This window comes from Trachurus trachurus, assembly GCF_905171665.1.
Source record: "Trachurus trachurus genome assembly, chromosome: 18".
NCBI lineage: Eukaryota > Metazoa > Chordata > Actinopteri > Carangiformes > Carangidae > Trachurus > Trachurus trachurus.
Genome location: NC_139909.1, coordinates 24,346,398 through 24,368,533, shown reverse-complemented (window position 1 = coordinate 24,368,533; position 22,136 = coordinate 24,346,398). Strand labels below are relative to the sequence as shown.

At 45.3% G+C, this 22,136-nt stretch overlaps 1 protein-coding gene across 1 annotated transcript in view; it reads right to left on the bottom strand.

The window, feature by feature from the left end:
- efnb3b (ephrin-B3b) overlaps positions 1-22,136 on the bottom strand; it is a gene marked incomplete at both ends in the record, with an annotated part of 77,678 nt that overhangs the window by 5,085 nt on the left and 50,457 nt on the right. The window lies entirely within an intron of this gene.

The following is a 22,136-nucleotide window of genomic DNA, read 5'->3' as shown; positions in this document are numbered from 1 at the left end:
GGGCGCATATGAAATAAAATGGAGCCCCTGAGACTCAAAACACACTGTGTAGACAGAGTCTGGACCTGATTGGTTGGAATACAGACTGTGTTGAATGAGTTAAAGCTCTAATTGGTAATACCCCATTACTAGCTCTGCTTATGTTTTAATTAAGTGAATTAAAGAGAATTTTCTTATTTAATACTGAGGGACTGATGTGTTAATGCAGGCAGTGAAGGATTTAATATGCATTTCCAAGCTAGAAAAGCCTTTCTTGCACTGAGAGCAAAAAAAAACAACCAAAAAACACAAAATGCAACAATTGAATTGAAACAGAAGAGATGCAGTGTCAGACTTCAGATCAGCTTCGTGACCTGTTCAGGAGTCAGACACGTTTCTTTCTAGTGAAGCTGTGAGAGGCCAAAGGAGGTCAAGCAGTGCTGACAAAGTGCACAGGCAAGAAGAGAGAGAGAGAGAGAGAGAGAGTGTGTGTGTATGTGAGAGAGAGAGAGAGAGTGGGGGGTGTGTGCATGAGTCCCTGTAACACTCTGACACTTCTTCTTACATAAAGCATGTCAGTGGATGCATTAAAGATCACTGGGCTGCGGGTCACAGAGGCTGCAGGGGGACGGAGGAACACGCACAGAGGGAAGCAGGATGGAGGGGTAAGAGGGAGGGAACAGGAGGGGGAGGGGGGGGGGGGGGCTGTAAAAATAAGATGGGATATAAATATAAAGATGCACTGAGGCCGTGTGACAGGAGGGGGGGGGGTGGATAGAGAGAAGGTGACGAGTGAGGAGATGAAAAAGGTCTTCAAAGTGAGAATCACACCTTTGCATGTGATGCAGCATGGCTTGTGCAGCCGCTCTCCGTCCAATGTGTCCAAATGTTAACGGTGTCCAGCTATGACCTCACTCAACACTTACCACATGACACACACACATACACACACACACACAGCTCTATCTTTGTCTTTAAAGTTAGAGCAGGCAGAGGTGCTGATGTGTGGCCGAAGAGCCTGATAAAAAAAATACAGTCAATATTTTCTTCCTCCTTCCTGCAGCCGCCCCCAAATACCCTCCACACACCACCCACCTGTCCTTATTTTCCCCATCATAGCCCCCAGCGCTAACCCTCACCTCCTCTCCTTAAAAATATATATATATGTATATGTATAAGAAATCATTTCCCCTCGCCTCTTCCCTTCAGGCTGTAGATTAGCCTGTCTGAAACCAAGCAGAGTCGGAGGGATGGGCCAGTGGCTCAGGATAGAGAGAGAGAGGGAAGGATGGAGAAAGGGAGGTGTGAAAAAGAGGAAGCTTTACTCCCAACACCTCCCTCCCTCCCTGTCTGTCTTTCCCTCCATCCCTGCAGGACGCGGAGTGTGAAAGCGGGAGGAGGAGAGAAGCGGGCGGGGGTCAAGGCGAAACGGCAGCGCGGTGGGAAAGCCATGGAGACAGGGATGGATGGAGGGATAAAAAAAGAAGGTTTAAATAAAGAGCTGTGAGGAAGTTTGTGCACAAGTTTTCCCACTGTTTGTTGTGCTGAAAAGCTTTCAAAGATGTGACCCGTGTAATATTTTCCGTTACACTAATGTAGGTGGGCAATCTAATTTACTTTAATGGAGTCCAAATAAAGGAAATAAAAAAAACCTCTCGTTTCATGAGTTCTTAATCGTGTCATTTCAAAGTGCCTTTTTCTAAATTATCTCGATCGGCTCCTGTGTCGTGTCTTATTAAGATTATTAAGAGAAATCTGAGAAATAAACAGTGAAATTAAAAATAAAACAGCACGTTTGAGCTTCTTCAGTCCACCTCCCTGTTACTTCTGTCTAACCTCTTAGAAGACTCATTTCACAAGTTTGAGAAAATAATTATAACTTTCTCATCAGTTGATGTGTCTCTATGTGGTTACAAAAACACTATCACTGTTGTTAAATCTACAGCACAATAAACCAGACCTTAAAGCCACATCTAATCAAGTAAGAGACACACACAGTTAATTACCTTTTAATTATATAAATACGTTTGTTTTTTTTAATTATTCTAAAGCAGAAAACCATAGTGATTCGTGTATGAAACTGTATTTCTTGTCTCATGTGAGGCTGTTTTTTTTCTCTATGAAACTCTTTTGTACTGAATTACGTAATGATTTCACAAACTAATTCAATACATCTGCGCCACATCCCATGCATTTTTTAACACCATTAATTATGTGTTCCTTTCCTGAGGCATTACGCACTCGAATACAAAGTTATGAAAATGAATGATGATAAGCGTATTGTCTTAAATACCTCCAAAAAACATCAGAACTGAAAAAAAAATATTCAGAATGACTTCATTATTTTACATTTACCCGCTTTACGTGATTTTCCTCGAGCCATTCCTCTCTGTCTATATAAGGAACCTTAAATAGAAACTTAAGAAGGTGACATAAGAGAGATTACATGGTTTTACCCTCCACTTCATCCGAGGACAGGGGCTACAGGATGTGATAGAGACGGGCTGCGGGGCAGAAACTGAGTGCAGCCGCTCTGGCTGAAGGAAATGAAGGAAAGGAAAGGAGTAAATAACCTTAACTGGTCTGAAGGAGGAGGAAGACGATGACTTTTCAGAGAAATAACCACTGACACACCAAGGAGGACAAGAAGGTGACAGGAGACGAGGGAGGTGAGGAAGACGAGGGTGAGGAAAAGAGGGGAGGAGGGGGGGGAGGCGTGCGGGGAGGCGAGGCGGAGAGACTGATTGCCTGTGACAAGCTGTTGGTGATATGATGGGGACAGGAGACTATGTGAGACGATAGAGATGACCCAGAGCCCAGTGGACACAGAGAGGAGGAGGAGGAGGAGGAGGAGGAGGAGGAGGAGGGAGGAAGATGACAAGATTCATAGAAAGAGGGAGGGAAAAGTTGGAAACGCAGATGAGTTAAAAACAGAAAATAAGGAAAGAGTTTAAATGACATGATAGATAGCAGAGAGGTAAAAGACTCTAATGTCTCCATTATGGAAAAGTGCAGCGGTAATGGATACAAAGAAGAGGGAGACACAGAGACTGAGAGCCCGGGAGCCGGAGTGGACCAGGAGAGGCTCCACAAATGTGATTTTGCAAATGCAAGCTATTTTTTTTAACATCATAATCAACAGGTCACAAATATCACAAAGGCAATTTTGGTTAAAACACTGAACTGTATCATGACAAATCCTCTTAAAACCATTAGACATGTTAGAGGTGCCACTATTCCTGTGAATCTCAATTTCACAGGAACAAAGTGAACAAAGAGATCACAGCTGCTTTGTCCTTGGATGGAAAAAAAATATTCCCCCGCCCCAATCTTGGTTGCTAAACATCACAAAAAAAAAAAAAAAAAAAAAAAAAAATGCTGCAAATTTCCTCGCACTTGAAGGGTGGAGGGTGTGGGGGGTGGGTGGGTGGGGTGGAGGGGAGACGCTATCACCAGATCAAGGTAGAAATAATCACAGAACATCTGTGAAATCCTGATGCGAGACGGAGATGAGAGCAGGGAAAAGATGGGGAGATGTAGGAGGTGGCGTGCCTCAAATCTTTCCCACCTCACTTAGGGAGGACTGGGAGAGATGGAGATAGAGAGTGAGAGATGGGGGGGTGGGGGTGGAGGAGGAGTGTATAGAGCAATTTGGGATGAGATAAGATGAGAAAGGAGGGAGAGCGACGAGAGAGAAAGAGGGAGACATGGGAGGGAGAGGAGGGATGAGTAATTGATACAATGATCAGCAGTGATGGGGGGGATGTGAAGCGCCAGAGGACAGAGGAGAGGAAGGGCGTCGCTCTGCCACCCTCGCTCGACAGGAAGACAGGAGGGAGAGGCGGAGGAAGTGGAAAAACTTAATTAATGAAATAATACTGCAGTCAACCTCAATCAGGCTGCATAGAGCTGGGACTGTGCACACAAGGAGGCAGGAGAGAGGGGGGAGAGGAGGAGGAGGAGGAGGAGGGAGAGTGTATCTAGTCCATAGAAAAGATCACAGAGTGGATGAGAGTCTTTCTGTGTCTCTCTTGTTATCACCAAGGTCAGAGCCGGGCCAGGCCTCCTCTCTGTCTGCAGCACCCTTACGTAAACCTGGTCCAAGTGGACCGAGCCTCCGCTGGGATCACATCACACATCAGCCCTGCATGTGTCCAGCTCCACGTACTCACTCAGCTCGATTAAGCTGTACATGTAAACGTACTATGCTCAAAATTCGATTTTGGCGTCTAATCGGACTTCTGTCCTTGTCCCAGTTTACATGCAACTGAGAAAATCGAATAACTGACAGGAACGTGTCCTCCTCCTCGACACCAGGTGGCGATATGCGTCATTTCAGCAGGTTAATACGGAACCTTTTAGCCAGGCGGCAGACCGGCATTTCCGAACAACAGCGAGATGGTTAATCGTACAGCTTTGTTCATCTCGTACGTAATGTACACATTACTTATTGTGCAGATCAGGTGCACGCTATCCCTCGTAGTCATGGTGATTTCGAGAGGCAGACAAGAACGCCGTAATGTTAAAACAATAGCTTCTGCAACCGGCTTTCTTGGATGTTTTTGTTCCGGGGTCTTAGGCCATCATGGGGGGGTGTGGAGCATGTGCACGTATTGTCCAGTTAAACTCTGATTACGGCGTATACATGCTGCGGAGAAAGTCAAATTCCAATCACATTATCTGTGTGTCTTAATCAGAGTTGGAGAACTCCAATATTAGTCGGACTAACGTGTTTACATTCACTCAGTTGTCCAGTTCTAGTCGGATTAAGGCAATAATTTGGCTTTTTTTCAAGCGTCATGTAAACGTACTGGCTGTCCCCCGCTGCACTGGTCTATGCAAAGTCATTTCATTTGCATTAAGATGCAGCCTGGGCCTCAGTGTTTGCCCTCTCACTCTCTTCACTCCCCCCCCCCCCCCGCCCACCCTCACCTCTCCCTCTCTCCTGTGTGTTGTGTTTTCCAACTGTGTGTGACGGCCGGCCCACCCGCAGCAAAAAAACACACACAAAAAACCCCCCAGCTCCTGTGAGTGATGTGAATTTGTGTACATGTTGATGTTGTTATTTCTATCACACACACACACACTCGGCTGTAGTTTGGGACACGTCTCACACTCTCACTCTGCTCAAGGAGGCAGGAGAAGTGCTGCTTTATTTATTTCATTTGGTTGAGAACTAATTTGGCAGCAGTGTGTCGTGTACAGATTTTTACTTGAACGCAGCTTGTTGTTTGACCTCACACTTTCTTTATGTCTTTACCTTAAGAAGTCATTTGTTAAGGACTGGAATTCTAAAAATAGCTGTGTTTTTCTGTGTAGAAACGTTGCCAGTCTGCTTTTTTTTTTCTTTTTTTTTTTTTTTTGCAGCCTGCAGTCGTCCTCTCAGGCTGCAGCTTCATCTTCCACCAAATCAGACGGTTGGACAGTAACCTGAACGCAGCCTGAAAGGCAAAACCCAGGGCGCAGACAATCTGCCAACCACTTGCTGCTGCCGTTTGAACCGCTTAAGGCCGTTGAGCGCGTGGAAATCATAACTTCAAGTGACGTGAGATGAGCACGGCAACATTTTCATCAGCCGCTCGCTTCTCTCATCTAATGCTGAGAAGGTTCTTTAGAGATTTTAGTCAAATAAATAAATAAATCAACCAACTGCACGCACCGAATCTCGCCCTAGATGGTGCGTGTTACAAAAATAAATGTGTGTTTGTGTGTTTGTATTGGAAGATGACAGGATACATAATGCACAAAGAGGAAGGGAAGGTCAGCAGGGGCCCCACGGCTCAATTTTTCCTGCGGGGCCCCCAGGCAGATTCATGTCACTCATGTCACTTCTGAAGTTATGAAGCTGCAGTTTCTTTTTTTAATGATAGCTGGGGCCGAGGTGGAGCTGTCTCAGTACGGCTGCTGGGCATAAATACTGTATGTGTGGACAAGCGTTGGCGACGCGCTTCGCTACTGTACCACACACACTCTCATGTGAACACACGGGCTGCGAGCGTGTGGAGGGAAGCATCTTTTTTCCCGATGACAGCTAGATTAAAGGGAGCAGAAATGGGAATGTGGTGCACGGCTAAAGAGCAGATTAAACAACAAGCAGAATGGATAAACAAGCAAAAAAAAAGAAAAGAAAAAAGGAACAAAGCTCGCTAGCTCGCTCCGTGCTGTCTCATGTTTGGCGAGCATGCAAGCGCCCCCGCTAGCCCCTGGTCTGTGATGGCGTGTTAGCCGCGTCATGAGTGTGTCAGGTTTACGAAACGTAATAATCACGAATGCAAATGCGACGTGAAAAGACACGAATGCGAGTGGGTGTTTTGCTTTGCTCCAGGCGCAGTGGTGAATGCTAAGGCTGGAGTGGTTTGCCTCTGAGTATGTGTGTGTGTGTGTGTGTGTGTGTGTGTGTGTGTGTGCAAAGCGCTCCCATCTGTGCAAATCAACCTAAAACCAATGCATTGCTTCACAGCAGCTTTGCCTTTAAAATCCTCCTTTTAGTTCCACTTGTTTGGATTCTGGACCACACTCTCCAGGAACAACCACAGAACTCTGTCAGTGGAGTGGACTCGGAAGTGTGTGTTTGTGTGTGTGTGTGGGTGCAGACAGAGGGGGGACTTGGGGGCGGGATTTATCGACGCCTTCCTGTTTAAATTTGTAGTCCTCCCTCTCCAGAGGCTCTATGAGCTCCATGTGTGTCATCTGGATGACGAAGAGCACATAACCTGATCCCCTCTCCCTGGAGGCGGAGCTGGAGGATTCATTGCCTCTCTTTTCTCTCTGTGCCCCCACCCCCAAAAAAAAAAAAAAAAGTCCTGGATCTTACCACCAAAATTTCCTGTAACTAAAAACGTCTTCATAAATCTCCTATGGCTCTTTTATGACCTGGCTGTGACGCATTAACGAAGCTATCACAAGCCATTACCTCGCTGCGGCGGCGAGGAGGGAGAAAGGCATTAGGTTGTGTACTGAAACAGAACGGGCATTATTTTAGCTCCCCTTGAAAAAAAAAAAAAAAAAAAAAAAAGAAACTCACCACCCGAGTATTATTTTCACATTCCACATCCAAATTCACAATACACCATTACTTCCAACATAGCATGAGGTTTTCCAAACTTGTTTTTCTGCAAAGAGTGCAGGTTTTCTGTTCAATTGTTGCAGACAAAGGCCCAGTGTTGTGTTGACTGTGTTGTGGTAACACTTGATCCGCAAATGGGCTCGGCTACAAACAAGACAACACACACAGAAAAAAAAAAAAAAAATGTCTAGGTGTTGGCGCCTCTGTTGCACGGTGACATGATGGTATGCGAGTGATTTGGAGTCGGGTTCAGTACGATGTGCGTCTGTCACATGAGGTAATGGACGAGTGGGAAGAGATTTGCTGATAAAGGCTGTGCATTGTTAATAATGTGGCCGTATTAAAGATAGAAAACCAGAGCTGCCTTCTAATATTCACACATGATGCTGCCTGTTAAGCAGCAGCAGCAGCACAATGCAGTCTTAAAGCAAAACTTTAGTCGCTATGGTTACAAATTACTGTTGAAAAATCAACTTTTTTTTACTTCCCTTAATAGCATTTAAATCTGACCCGTGCAATACTGAAGGGGCAAGATAAAACAAATTGAAGCCATATTTTTCATTTCTGCTGGCAGCAAAATTGGCTGATTTCTGATGGGAGTTCTCTGTAATTTGTATTCTGTAATAATGTGAATTAAAATGCAGACAAGTCTGACATTTAGGTAAAAACACGACTGAATAAAAAGTTGAATTACTAATGCAGCCGGTGTCATTGGACGTGATTCTGGAGAGGCTGGGCTCTTGGAAGCAGAGGAGACGGGACCTGGACGAGGACGAGCCCATACGTCCAGAGCCAAGTCATGGTCACAGGTTGGACTCACATGATGCGTCACATGCCGACCAGAAACACACACACACACACACACACACACACACTAATTCACAGAGGAGAAACTCTTTTTTCACACATGCCTCTGCAGAGGAGACGTTATTACCTGAAAACTCAACTCACACACACACATACACACACACACACAGGGAAATGATCTCAGTGTCTTTGCTTGCGTGTGGTTGATCTCTCCTCTGTGCTCGATGACATTTTAATTCTCAGCAGTTATTCGCTTTCCATCCATCCTGTCCTATTACAATCACATCCACCCACCCTCTTCCTCTTCCTCTTCATCCTCTCTCTCTCTCTCTCTCTCTCTCTCTCTCTCTCTCTCTCTCTCCCTCCTCCACCCCTCCCTCGCTCTGTCCCTCCGTCTTTTGGTGTCCTGTGTGCTTGGAGGGTGGGCGACTCAGAATCACTTCGTATTAACCTCCAGCATCAAACATAACACACACACGCGGCAAACTGGGCCAGAGCACAGCAGCCTCCATCCTCCTCCTCCTCCTCCTCCTCCTCCAGCCCGTCAGAGTTCCAAAACAGAGGAACGCACCTGATCTCCACATCTGACAAACACACACATGCGTGACACGGCACTGGGAGAGTGGGGGGGGGGGGGGGGGGGGGGAGAGTGTGATTGGCTGTGACAGACACGCTGCCATTTCATGGTTTAGTTCTGAGGCAATGGGTGAAAAACATGCTCGGAGGCCTGAGAACGCTGCTGCTCGCCGTCACATTGTTGTTTTCGCCTCCGACTAAATCCATATCATGATTTATTGCACACACTCGCGTGAGCTGTAACCGATAATCCAGCCGAGTACTGTCATGTTGTATGAGTGTGTGTGACTTAACTTGTGCTTTCTGCTCCATCTAAATGTTAGAGCACATATGTAAAGGTCAGGAGTGTCCACGTACGTCATTATGAGTGTGTGTCAGATCCCCTGGTTCATAATCTGTTGCCGTGCCCAGCGGGTCGACGATGGCCGTATTAACACAGTGTCACTCTGCATCAATAAACACAATGTCCCTTTAAAGGTACATTGTTGTATACTGTATCGCAAGCATCTCAATCGTATTTTTCATGCTGCATTCACGTGAAATTGGGCAGACAGCAGACGGACAACAGCCGCTGCACGTAACGGCATAAACAATACACGTGACAATATGTTGTCATGGCAATGTTGTATATCGCAAGCAACTCAATCGTATTTTTCATGCTGCATTCACGTGAAATTAGGCAGACAGTAGATGGACGACAGCCGCTGCGTAACGGCATAAACAAGCCTCTATGTAAACAAGTGGTCCATCAGCACGAGGCAAAACAATACGTGACAATATGTTGTCATGGCGATGTCGTATTGTTTACCTGACCCACGTTTTACTGGCTTTCTCTCGACTTCTGTGACTAAAATGACATCTGTTTGTAACCAACGGCCATCTGCCCGACTGCAGGTGAATGCAGCATCAGTGTAACGCTCCATTCCTCCTCACTGCTCCATCTAAATGTTAGTGCACAATATGTAAAGGTCAGGAGTGCGTCATTATGTGTGTGTCAGATCCCCTGGTTCATAATCTGTTGCAGTGCCCAGCGGGTCGACGATGGCCGTATTAACACAGTGTCACTCTGCATCAATAAACACAATGTACCTTTAAAAGCTGCTTATAGACTGTATAGGGGATTAATTTATATATAAATACATTAAGTCTGTGTCACTTGTGGACCCTACTGTGTGTATATATATAGGCCTGGGGGTGGGGGGGTCATGTGAGAGAGACAGAAGAGAGGGGGAGAGACATAAATAAGGTCATCAGAAGGCACAAACACAAAGGCTGATTTCATACCGTTCACGTTAATTAAATGAAGGGAAACAAATTGCGCCCGAGCAAACGTAATAAGTCCGACTGCCTGATTCGGAAAATAATCCACGCCAAATAAATGTGACCGCCAGAGCATAGACATGCATAATGGACCAAGAGAAAGACAGGCATGCACAAAGCGAAGGAGAAAAAAAAGAAAAGAGAAGAAAAGAGAAGGAAAAAAAAGCCAAAGCAAAAGAAAAGAGGGAGCAGGGCCATTAAAAAGAGGCCTAGTGACTGGGTGGATGAGCCTTGTGTAACGTTGGTAAAGTGCTAGCCATGTAGGACAGTCACGACCAATGTTCCTTACAACTGGGTCAATGTTCCCATCCCGGGGCAGCGAGGGCATTCTGTGTGTTTTTCTCTTTCTTTGTGTGTGTGGCTAAGTGTGTGTGTGTGTGTGGTGGATATCTCCCAGTTAACTTCCACCAACCTGCTAGAAACTGCTCTCCCTGCAATCCCTGTCAAGTGTACCTCTGAGTGGACCTCCATGCATATTGAATGAAAACTTCAATGACTACTTATCAATACTTAATGAATACTTATCAGTGAATCCCGGAGTGACTTCTACAGCACTGATTTTTTTTAAAGCCCTTTTTAGAAAAAAAAAAAAAAAAAAAAAAAAGCATGCAAAGCCTTTTTAGATGCGGCTCAGTAGACTACGTAACACGCTCGGCGGCGCTGGCGGGGAAGGGGAAAGCGGGGGCCAGCGAGTTCACGGTCGCGTTTGAACGTCTGAGCGGAATGTTTTTCCCACCGCCGGGGCCGCGAGGTGACGCCGGATTTGCTGCAGTCGCACAGGATGAGAAGCAACACTTGAAGCTATCGTGGGGGAATCTGGCTGTCTGTGTATGTGTGGGTATGTGTGTGTGTATGTGTGCTGTGCGTCTGCTGGTGTCTGGCAGCGTGTGTCCGTCTTAAGGTTGGTGTGTGTGCGTGTGGGTAGCCGTTCTCTATTATATCAGCCACTAGATTGGAGGCCTGGAGAAATGGGTCAGCGCCAGCCTTGTCGTACCTTCTCACTGTCTCTGCTGCTCTTTGCTCATGTTTTTTTTTTTTCCTTTCCCAGCCTCTCTTATTCCCAAGTTGCTCCCAGAATAAAAACGAAACACCTCCGGTTGTCCACTCTTTCCCGCGGCTGCCTGGATCTGGGTTAAACTGGAGAAACACATCACTGACACACACACACTTCTTTCTTTCCCCGCCTTCCATCCCTCCTTTCTCCTTGTCTATCTTCTTTTCTCCCTGTCGAATAAAGAAAATATATAAAAAGCTGTCAACTGAGTGTTTCAATCACCTCCACTGATAAACACATCCAGCCTAATGATGTGGATGTTCAAATATGAGGCATGTGGATGTGTGGTTGCTGCTTCCTGGTGTTTAGACTGAAGCGGCCAGCTTTATAATAATAATTTAGATAAAACAAATCTATATTTGAGCTCCTGTGTCCCAGCTGTGTTAATACTGGAGAATAGGGGTGGGAATCTTTTACTATCTCACGATTCGATTCGATTGAAAATCGATTTTCGATTCAAAACGATTGCACACCGATAGACTGAAGCAGAAATCATTAGGAATCCAAAGGATCCTCATGATCTACTCCAGTCTGCTTTGCAAGACATAATGACTAAAGTGTCTTCTTCACATTTATTGAGTTTTAAACATTTAACCATGCTTAGATGGAATTGTTGAAACTGCTGCATACAAGCAATATCACATATTGCTTAAGTAACAAAATTAAAAGTGCCTCTTTATTTAAAATAATAGTGCAGTTAAACATGCTGCCTTTTAAATTCTAAGGAAATGGAGGCCGACAGCCCACAGATTTGTTACATTTTTTATTTTTTAATATCGATTTTGGGACATTTTGTATCGATTCTGAATCGTATTAAGTGAGAATTACGATTCTTATGTGAATCGATTTTTTGGCATGTCAGAGTCAAATTTAGCCACTCAGAGATAAGTGTTTTCTGTCTCTCTCTCACACACACATATACCTGTTGCCAGACCAGTCAGAGGTGAGACACCACACAGGTAACAGGACGCCACAGTCATGACTAATAGGACCGGAGGGATGCGTCCCTCTCTGTCTCTTACATTAATGCCCCCATCATTCATCCCGTAGTCTTTTTTGGGCCACTAAGCCCCCCCGTCCCCATCCCCTGACACACAAACACACACGGCTGCACATTCACACACCTGTGTGAGCGCACAATCTCTAAATAAAAGCCCTCAGTCACACATTAGCCTGATTTACTGTCTCAATCTGAGCATGAATTCAGCGCAGTGAAGAGGAAAACAGGAGACAACTAACTCGCAGTTCCACGTCTCCTGTCACTTTGTCATACTTTCATCACGGAGAAGACGAAAAAGCAAAAAGCAAAAAAAAAAAAAAAATCTGCAGCAGTCTGTTGCAGCAATCACGCTCCTCACCAGCAGCTCTCGCTCTCTCTCCCCTCCGTCTCCGGCGTTTCCCTCTCCCCTTCGCCTTTCAATTATTGCCTTTATGTTTCCAGCCTTCCTGCCGTCCCCCTCTTTGTCGGGGCTTCCTCTCAGGCAGAACCTAGCTGTGACATTGTCTGTCATTGCAGGATTACAGCGCTGGCTCCTCGCCACCGACATGCCGAAGACGCGGAGGAGGCGACCCTCGCCGCATGCTTTCTGCTCTGCCACGGGGTACAAACCCTTCCACTAGAAAAACAGCTCATGAAACACTGTATGTATCTGAGGCCAAAAACTTCCCTCCGGGGCACTGAGCTGTCAGACAGCCTTAATATAAGTGACTTTGAGTCAACTTTGGAGCTGATGCTGACTTCTAAACAATTGAGATATTGCAGAAAAAATGGCCATGATGCTGTTCAGGGATTGCCGGGGATACAGTTTGACTCCCGTGGTTATTAAAGGCTTGTGCCACTGTTTTTGGATTAATATATTAGCTGACACTTCATGTTACACTTTCATGCCTTCTTATTACTTTTAAAAATCAAAACAAATCCCAGCATTCATTCCCTTGAAAGTGTATACGCCTGAAAAAATAGGAGAATTTGAAACAACTTTGAACGCTGTCACGTCCGCCCGACTCTGGCTAATATCCACTTTCAATAACATCAATCACCCCAAAAATATATACAGAAAAACTAAAAAAAAAAAAAACACAATCATGTTAAACATCACACGCCAAGTCATTCTGAGAGCGTTTAAAGAGCGCTCTGAAGGACAGACGGTCAAATAACGCCGGGCCTATTTTCTGCTTTTGGGTTTGAGATGTAGGTTATGCGACTTTTGGCGAAATAGAAAATTGGGAGAACAGGGGAGCAGGAAGGGGAGAGAGAAGTTGCTCGACTGAAGGACGAACGTCTGGTAAAACAGGAAGCTGGGAACGGTGTTAAAAAAAAAAAAAAAAAAAAAAAAAAAGAGGGAAGTGGGTCAGCGGTCTGAAGGGAGGAACGTGACAGCGATCTGTGACACGTAGCAGGAGAGAAAGAAAGCGAGTGGGAAGATGGCGGCGGGGAGAAGGGAGGGGTTTCTAAATTAAGAGGAAGGGAGGAAGAAGAGTGAGGAGGAGGAGGAAGAACGAGGGTGAAAATGTGATGGAAAGACGAGAAGAAGCGAATCCATGGGAGGCAGGAACCTGTTGGAGGAAAGGGCCTCATAAATGTCACTCCCACCTGGGTGATATTCATGGTAATGTCACAGACTCAGAACTTCCAGCGGGTTGCAGCCCCCGACACACACACCGACACATGTATGAGCACAACTCCCGATACACACCGAGCTCGTTCCTACCGCACAATGACTTCTTGAAAGGAGGCAGTGAAGGAGTGGGCCTGCAGAGGAGCTGTACATCTTAAAGACTGTAATTACACATAACTGTCAGTCTAATTAAGGCTTTTAAATGAACTCTATGAGAGCTCAGAAAGGACAAAAACTGCCAGTCGCCGGGAACACGTGCGTGTTTGTTTGCGCGTGTGTGTGATAAATGATGCGCTCAAGGAAGAAGGTAGCACACAAACGGCGACACAATCAAACATTTTAATGAGGCTGAGTGCAGCTTTGAGGTCCAGCATCTAATAAACAGGCATACCTGGGAGCGCCTCACATCTCCTATTGCAACACACACACACAACTAATTATTCCTGTCATGCTCTCTATGGTGATAAAGTGGTCAAGCCCGGCCTACTGCAGGAGCGTGGCCGGACCTATAGGAAAGACCTTTGAAATAATTGGATTTGCCATTAAGGGAAACTTTATTTAAGGTTGAGCTCAAACATTTCACAATAAAAGCCTATAATCTACATTATACATCATTAAGCGTGCCTGTTAAAACTCTTGGCAGCACTTCCTTGTTTGCCAGCCAGGTAAAGGAAAATAGATTGGACTCTAAAGACCTGAAGAATGTTCGGTTCTCGATTTAGTGACAGATACAGAGCAATAACCAAAATCAAACAGGCCCTGACTGTAGGTGGCTGATCTCATTAATGTGTAATGATGGCAGAGACGCACTCTTTGTCAAGAGATGTCCAGGTCAATGTCTCGTCACTCTATGCCATGGCTTCTATTGTTTATTTATAACTGTATTAACGTGAACGGGCTGCACAAACAGGCAGGTAGAAGGCAGTGTTGATGGATAGTGATGTGACTACAAAATACATTTAAATACATTGTCGGATTTTTCAAATTGACTTTTTTATTTTTTTGGGGCAGGGAAGTGGAGACAGAGTGGTAGAGAAACCTTCAGTCTGCTCCTCAGGGCTCATTACACTCACATCGCCTGCACCCTAACCAGACCACCAGGTCACCCATTACTTTACATGTTCTACTGTAGCAGCTTTGGCTGTTAGCATGGGTAGTTTCATTTTCAGTTGGGAGCTATTTATTTTGTTAACTTAGGGGATTAGCATACTAATACAACGCTACATTGCTATATTTCATTTTTTTTTTTTTTGTGGAGAAAAAAAAAGGCTCAGAGAATTTTTTTTATGTCTTTATTACACAGTGAGAGGAGCCGGGGGGGCGGGGGGAGAAAGAGGGAGGGAGGGGAGGGGAGGGGAGGGCTAATCAGGGACACTGTGGTGGCTCATGGTACACCAGCACAGCAGCAAATGTTAAAACTACAGTAGCTTCCGGTGCAGCTTGCTACTTGCTGTAAATGAACTACTTCCTTTCAATAACAACTTGTAGCTTCAAGAGCTGCAGTTTCAAAGAGGCTTCCCCAGCACTGACTAATGGCCATTTGCTCCCAAGTTAAAACTCTCCTTTCTTCATAAAAAGCCTATCTGTTAAAGGCTATGTGACAGCATTGCTGCATCATTATTATTCCACCACTCTTACTTGTTACATTAGTATTACTAATTCTTTTCATTTCAAGGTCCCAACCCCATAGATCATAGAAAACACTCGAGACATAGAAAACAGTGTCTCTTTTCTTTCTCCCTGACGTTTCCTTCTCCCGTTGCATACCGTTCTCTCTGTCATACACTGCAGACGCTGTGTATACACACATACACACACACAGAAGCACTTTAAACCTGGCTCAGTTTTAGTGTTTAAATGCAGCAGCCAAGACTCGGCTATAACACAATCCTGACGAGCATGGAGGTCCTTCTTATGGATCAACACAGTTTCAATACAAAGCGCCAGTGTGTGTGTATGTGTGTGTGTGTGTGTATGCTTTCCTTAAATGTCCTTGAACCATGACTGTAATACCTGAACGCTGAGTGGTGTATCCATGCGTGCGTGCTCTTAGTAATGTATGCTGTAGCCTATATGGGCATATATGGTGGAATTCAGATGTTTTACTAATCTTTACCAGCACTGCCCTCTCTCCGTCTCTCCCTCTCCCTCCCCCACCATTATTCTTGTTTCCAAAAGAGGAAAGCAGGAGAAACACACACACTTAGACACACACATACACACACACGTATACAGAACATGGGAGCCAGCCAGCCGAAATAATACATCTTGACATCTGTGCCTGCATACTGCTCGGGGGAGAGATTGGAGAGAGAGGGAAAGTGGAAAGAAGAAGGGTGAGATATGAAGGGGCTGGATGATGGACAGCAGAAAGCATAGGGCAGTTATATATTTGTGTGTGTGTGTGTGTGTGCATGCATACTGAACATGTGTGTGAGTATTTCTGTGAGCAACGGTAAGAGAAAGAGAATAATGACAGTTGTGTTTGTTTAGCTCCTCTGTGATTAAAGCAGCCCGCTAGAAGCTGTGTGCTTAGCTGTATGGCAGTCTGTTTTTACCGTGTGCGTGTGTGTGTGTGTGTGTGCGTGCATGTGCGCATGTGAGCTCACGCTTTGTTGCTTCTCAGAAAGGTGGGTGTATTTGCACTCTGTGCGTCAGTCTGTCTTCAGTTTTGAAGTGTATTTATGTCTGAGTGTTAAATCTTATTTCGACGTCATGAGTGTGTCTCGAAGGTGGAGGCGTGTGAGTTTTTGGTGCATGCGGGTGCACGTGCATACCTGTGCATGTATGTGTGTGTGTGTGTGTGTGTGTACGTGTGTTGCAGTCTGTCAGCGTCTTCTCCCCCTGAATGTGTGTTTTAGCATTTAATCTGCCCGTCTTGTTTGTAGAAGTGAAATCCTCCAAGGATGTCTGGTGCATGCGGGACTGGAAAAACCAGTGTGTGCGCCTGCGAATGTGAGTATTCATTAGGCAACAATGCAAACAAACCTCAGGAGAAAGTTTGTGCTGTTTGATTTAGTTTATGTGGTTCGACAGATATCCCTCTCCCTCTGCCTACCACCTTGGCTGTCTAGTTCAACAAGTTTTATTTCCTCATCGGTTCGTTCTCACACTACAGAGCTCACAACAAGTGGGTCAAGGTAGAGAAGGTGTCAAACCAACCTGTGTAACAGACAGAAGTGTAAATCATGATAAAAGTTCAGCAGGACACTCAGGTTCCTGCTTGTGTAAGAACTTCCCTTTGTTACACCGACAATGTATCACAATTAGCATATGCATGCTGTGTGGTGAGGTGGCTGGGATTTGACCTTTGACCTTTGACATACAAATTCTAATCAGTTTGCGCCAGATGCGATGAAATTCCCTCAAGGTGTTTGGGAGATATCGTGTTCACGAGAATGGAATGAAGAGACAGACGGACCGACGACTTGAAAACATGATGTTCCCCGCCGCAGCTGCTGTCTGCGCAGCTAAATGCCTGAATGACAATATGATGCTTTGTTGATTACTGGGCTTTTATTTTGTTGGCAACGACACACCATCTTGTCTTGCACCAAGTGAGACGGATAAACAACTCATTCAAATGCAGTTTGGTTTGGTTCGTAAAAAGAAACCTCACGAGGTTTTCAAGCCTCATGTTATATTTTCTCACCATGTTTTTGATGGTTGTATAAACAATCACCATGTCCTGACCTGGACGCCTGTGGGAACATTTCCATTCCTGTTACATCTGATAGCAGAATTAACGCATGCATCCGTGCATTTCTCACTTTTTATTTTTTTGCCTTCGACTTAAAACAGGGAGCTGCGAGAAGGCAGGGGAATGTCTAAAAGAGTTAGAAGTGTGTCGTGCAGGGGGAGAGCCGGAGGAGTGACAGACATGCAGGATGACAGAGCGAGAAGAAGTCAAGAGATGTAGAGAGGAGAGACAGTTTCCCACCTGGATAAAACTTTTAACAGGGTCAAGTGTGAGGTTCTGGTGTAAAAGCATCCCAGGCTAATTCATATTTTAAAATGTGCCATTCTGACTTCACACATACACACACACTCACTCACTCACCAAACTCCCGCAGGATGGTAACCCACTACTCTTACCTCTAAGGACTGCTAGCAGCTCTTTTAAAGGCCCGGCGTTGCCACAGCATGCCAAAACACGGCAGATGGGAGACTCACAAACTGACTCACAGAACCTCACATAACCAGAACTGGTGGCGCAAGTATTGATGTACGCGAGATGTACTCTCTCCACTCGGGGGGGGGCAGAAAGAGTGCACTGCAGCGTCAGTGTCTTTAATGAGGGGTACTTAGCTAAAAATATCCGTTTCAGAGGAGTACTCAGTGATTATATAAAAAAAGGTATCACAAATCCCAGCAAATAGGCAGAATCGTGTTAACGTATCATATAAAGCAACATCCCTGAATAAACTATGACTAATTTGTCACTCGGTGTCACATTTGTGGGTTGAGCGACCTTTTTCTTCCCGCGCGCCGCCGCCAAAACTTCTTCGATTACTTTATCGGTAATCCGTTTAAGGCGGCGTTCTCCAAGTGCTGTAAATCTGTCCCGCTCCCCTAATCTTCAATTCATCACACATTTCCTAATCACACTCCAGAAATAACAAACCTGGAATTACTTACTCCCTTCTGTCTGTACAACAAGAGCTGAGCCAAATGCAAACTATCAAAGGTTTATGGCTTTCGTATGAATCACTAAGGACTTATAAACTACCTTGTTATAATGTAAGATAAAGAAAAAAATGGGACTTTAGTCTTAATTAAAGCTTCAAATAATTCAAAATGGACCCGTAATAATGTAATAGTGCTTTCCTGGCAAGGTCAGTCTTGTAAAAACAGTTCTTAAATCTTCAAAGGGACAAACCTGGATAAATAAAGGTTAAACCAATAAAACAGACGGGGCATTCTCCATTAAACCTTGTCTTTCCCCCCAGCCGGCCGCCTTCCAGAGGCAGTGACAGCAGAGCTGTTGCTACAGATGAGGTAAGACGCTCTTTGCCACAACAGGGCCCCCTCTTCTCTCGCAGCGCCACCAAGAGAGCAGCCGAGCGAGGCTGGAGGTGCCAATGAATTAGTTCACTGTTTTCACTCATTATGCCGAACTGACTGCCTCACTTTTTCTCTGTCTTTATTTACGCCCTTTTCTTCATCTCCGACTTCTCTGGCACCACACACACACAGTCAACAAAGACCCCGCTCATAATGAGGGCATAGTGGTGTCTGAGTGTGTGTTCTTTGTGTAGCCGCTATGTGTGTGTGTGTGTGTGTGTGTTGGGGGGGGGGAAGGATTATGGCAGTTCCAAAGCTGTGAATAGGGGCCAGGCTGGGCCTCGGCCCTGGCTGAATTAATTACTCTAATTAGCTTCTTAATTGCATATATTAAACCAGTGGTTAGCAGGGCTGGAGCCGTGGTTAGGGCCTGGATCTAAAGCTGGAGCCGGGGGTTGGGTACAGGGAGACAAAAGGGCACTACACACAAACACACACACATACACATACACACGCACAGGGCAATGGCATACCGGCTTCACCTTCCCCCCAACCCACTTGAGGTAGTCTGAAGTGGAGAAACGAGACCAAGCGCTCCTTTCCACGATGAGAGTATTCAATTATCCAACCCCCCCCCCCCTCGCCTCATCAATATATAATCAGCGCATACAGCAGCAGCAGATGTGTGGTACTAATATGGACGATAAGCCCCCCCAGAGGGAAAAGAGAGGATTAATATTAGAACTACAGGGACTACTTGAAGCCGTCTTCGGCTGAAACTCTTTGCTGTATCACTTACTCAGTGTTCGGCTCCCTGTGATATTCTAGACGCTAAACCCTGCCACTGATTTGCGACCATCAAGCCTCACCCGGCCTGGCCTGCAGCACGTCACACAGACTTACATAGACCATGACAACATCAGGATCATTAGTTCCACCGCTCGTTCCACTTCCACAGCTTTTTTTTTTTTTTTTTGGCTCAGACGTCCTGAGCATTCTAAATGATTATCAAACCCTTGGCTCTCCTGAGCGGACAACATGCATCAAATTAAGCTTTTTTCTGGCTCGAGTTGACCCCAGAGTTAAAATAAGCCAGGCTGAGGAAGAGGGAGCGAAAGATCCCCTAACCAGAAAAGGTGGAGGGTGTGTGTGTGTGTGTGTGTGTGTGTGTGTGTGTGTGTTTGGGAAGAGAGGAATTATAGCTCTGACAGCGAGAGGCGGGAGGGTTAAAAAAACAGCAGAAAACGCCTTGTTGTATTTGTGAAATGCGCCCAAAGTATCTCACAACAATGACGATTAGTCAAGAACAAGTAAACAGCCAGTCTGCTAATGAATCTCCCTTCAATAAACAAAGTGGTGCAAATGCATGCACACACACAGCACGCACAATGTGCACGCTCGCTGAGTGATAATGATGTTCTTTGTGCAGTTTTTTGGAGGAAAATTAGGGCTGACTAAATGATGGTTTAAAAGGATTTGCAGCTGATTGTTTGTCCTTGCTTGTGTTCGAGCTGTCGGCCCTCTTGCTCCGTTCGGTATCAACACTTCTACTTCTTTTTCTAACATTTCCTCGCAGCACACAGCCAACCCTCCTCTTCATTTTCCCCACTGAACAGCTGCCGGGTCCGATCCCGCTCCAAGAACACCATAATCCCCCTCACAAATGGCAAAGGTCACGCCTGGGACTTAGAGAGGAACTACGCCCATAAAAAGCACCATGTAGTGAACATCTGATTGCTTTGATTACTAAACTTGGATGATAATGGAATACACTTTTTTTTTTTGAGATGATGGATACCAACTTTATGTCTGTGCATGCCGGATACTGCTATCTTATCTTATCTTAGCTTAGCAGATCTGCTGACACCTCTAACAACCCAACTTGAGATGCTGCACAGATGCTTGGTGGATGTAGCTACAAACTGTTGACACCTGGCTCCAATGTGGAACTCACACATTTTTCATTTCTTCTCATGTAGCCTATGGGTTTAAAAAAAAAAAAAAAAAAAAAACTAGCAACACAGTATGAAAATAAGCCTAAATAGCATGGTTCCTAGTAGGCTAGCTGCTATGCTTCAGTTTTTATGCTAATGCTAGGCTAAACACAGCCTGAACCAGTTATCTTCTCATCTCTATTCAGAAAAAAACTAAAAGACATGTTGTGTAAAAACAACACAGCTAACCTTTTGTTCCTCCGCTTTGGAGAAACTGGCATTTCCCAGTGTGTCTGCTAAGCTAGGCTAACCTGTCCCTGCCCCAGCTATTTTTATTCCACCCTCACAAAGAAATGAAATAATCATAGCGCCTGAATCGTTGAACCATCCCATTAAATGAAAAAGAGAGAACAGATGGTTTCATCAAAAAACTTCCAGCACAAAGTTTGTCGGAAACACACACACACACACACTATGTCTGCTGTGTTTGTGTGTATGTGTGTGTATGTGGGGGGGCTACGCATCTGTCTGTGTGAATGTGTTCATTATGTTGATCAGGGGTCATGTTTGCCTGAACCTGGGCACTAAATCAAGGCTATATTAGCAGGCTAATGTGTTGTGGTGATGGCAGAGGTCAGCTGAGAAGTGCGCTTGTTTTGAACTCCCCCCATGTTCGATTGTCGGGAAACACATCCTTCTGCAAAAGGTTTCCGTGGCAGAAGGCGGCAACACAATGACGCTATTGTCCGTCAAGCTGCGATTGAGAACGAGAAAAGTTTGTGTATCTATGCGTGTGTGTGTGTGTGTGTGTGTGTGTGTGTGTGTGTGTGTGTGTGTGTGTGTTTGTGAGACGGACAGACAGTGTAGGGAAGGTTAAATGAATCATACAATGTTAACCAGGCCCAATCCAATTAGGGAGGGATTCTTCTTGTCTGACCTTTAACAGGAGAGACGTATTCACACACGCAATCAACCCCCAGCCCGCCAACACAACCACACAACCACACACACATACACAAAAAAAAACTCTCACAAACTACACAGCCAGCCCTCCGCACAAACAGACAAGACACACAAGCATAGCCCCGACGCTCACGCAATCACACACCAACACCCACAAAACGCAACCTCCGCCCACAGACGCGCACGCACAGTCTGACGCGCACACATCCGCGTCCACATAAGCAGTCAACCGACATTACGCACATACCGACAGACACGCACACGCGCAGCCAATCTCGCAGACAGTAGTGCGGCTCTGATTGCTGACCTAAATCGGCCAGGCGATCTGTCACTTTCTCTTACTCACACTCAGCACACATCTTTTTTTCATCTCTACCCTCCTCTTTCTCTTCTCTCGCTCGTCTTTTTCCCTTGCCCAAATATCTCTCTGGTTCTCTCCCTGTGTCACTTTACATCAGCTCACCGCGGTCCCCCTCCTCTCCTTCCATTATCTTTACCAGAATTGCTTTGACCTCATTTGTATCCCACAATAAAGATGTCAATATACAGTATGTCGCACGTTTGCGGTGGTGTCTGCATTCTCTATTTATGGATGTGTACATTGAATGTTCTCGCATATAATGAAGATACATATACATGACGCTCGGGGGGAATCTCACGTTTAATCATTTAAAACACTTGAGTTGACTGTTCTTTTAAATAGAGTCATCGTTCCTGCTGTTCACTTCTCTCTTATCCACTGAGAGATGCAGATAGACTTTATCTGGAGTGGGGAAATTAGTTGGATCCATTACCACCAAACCCCTGCTGACCTA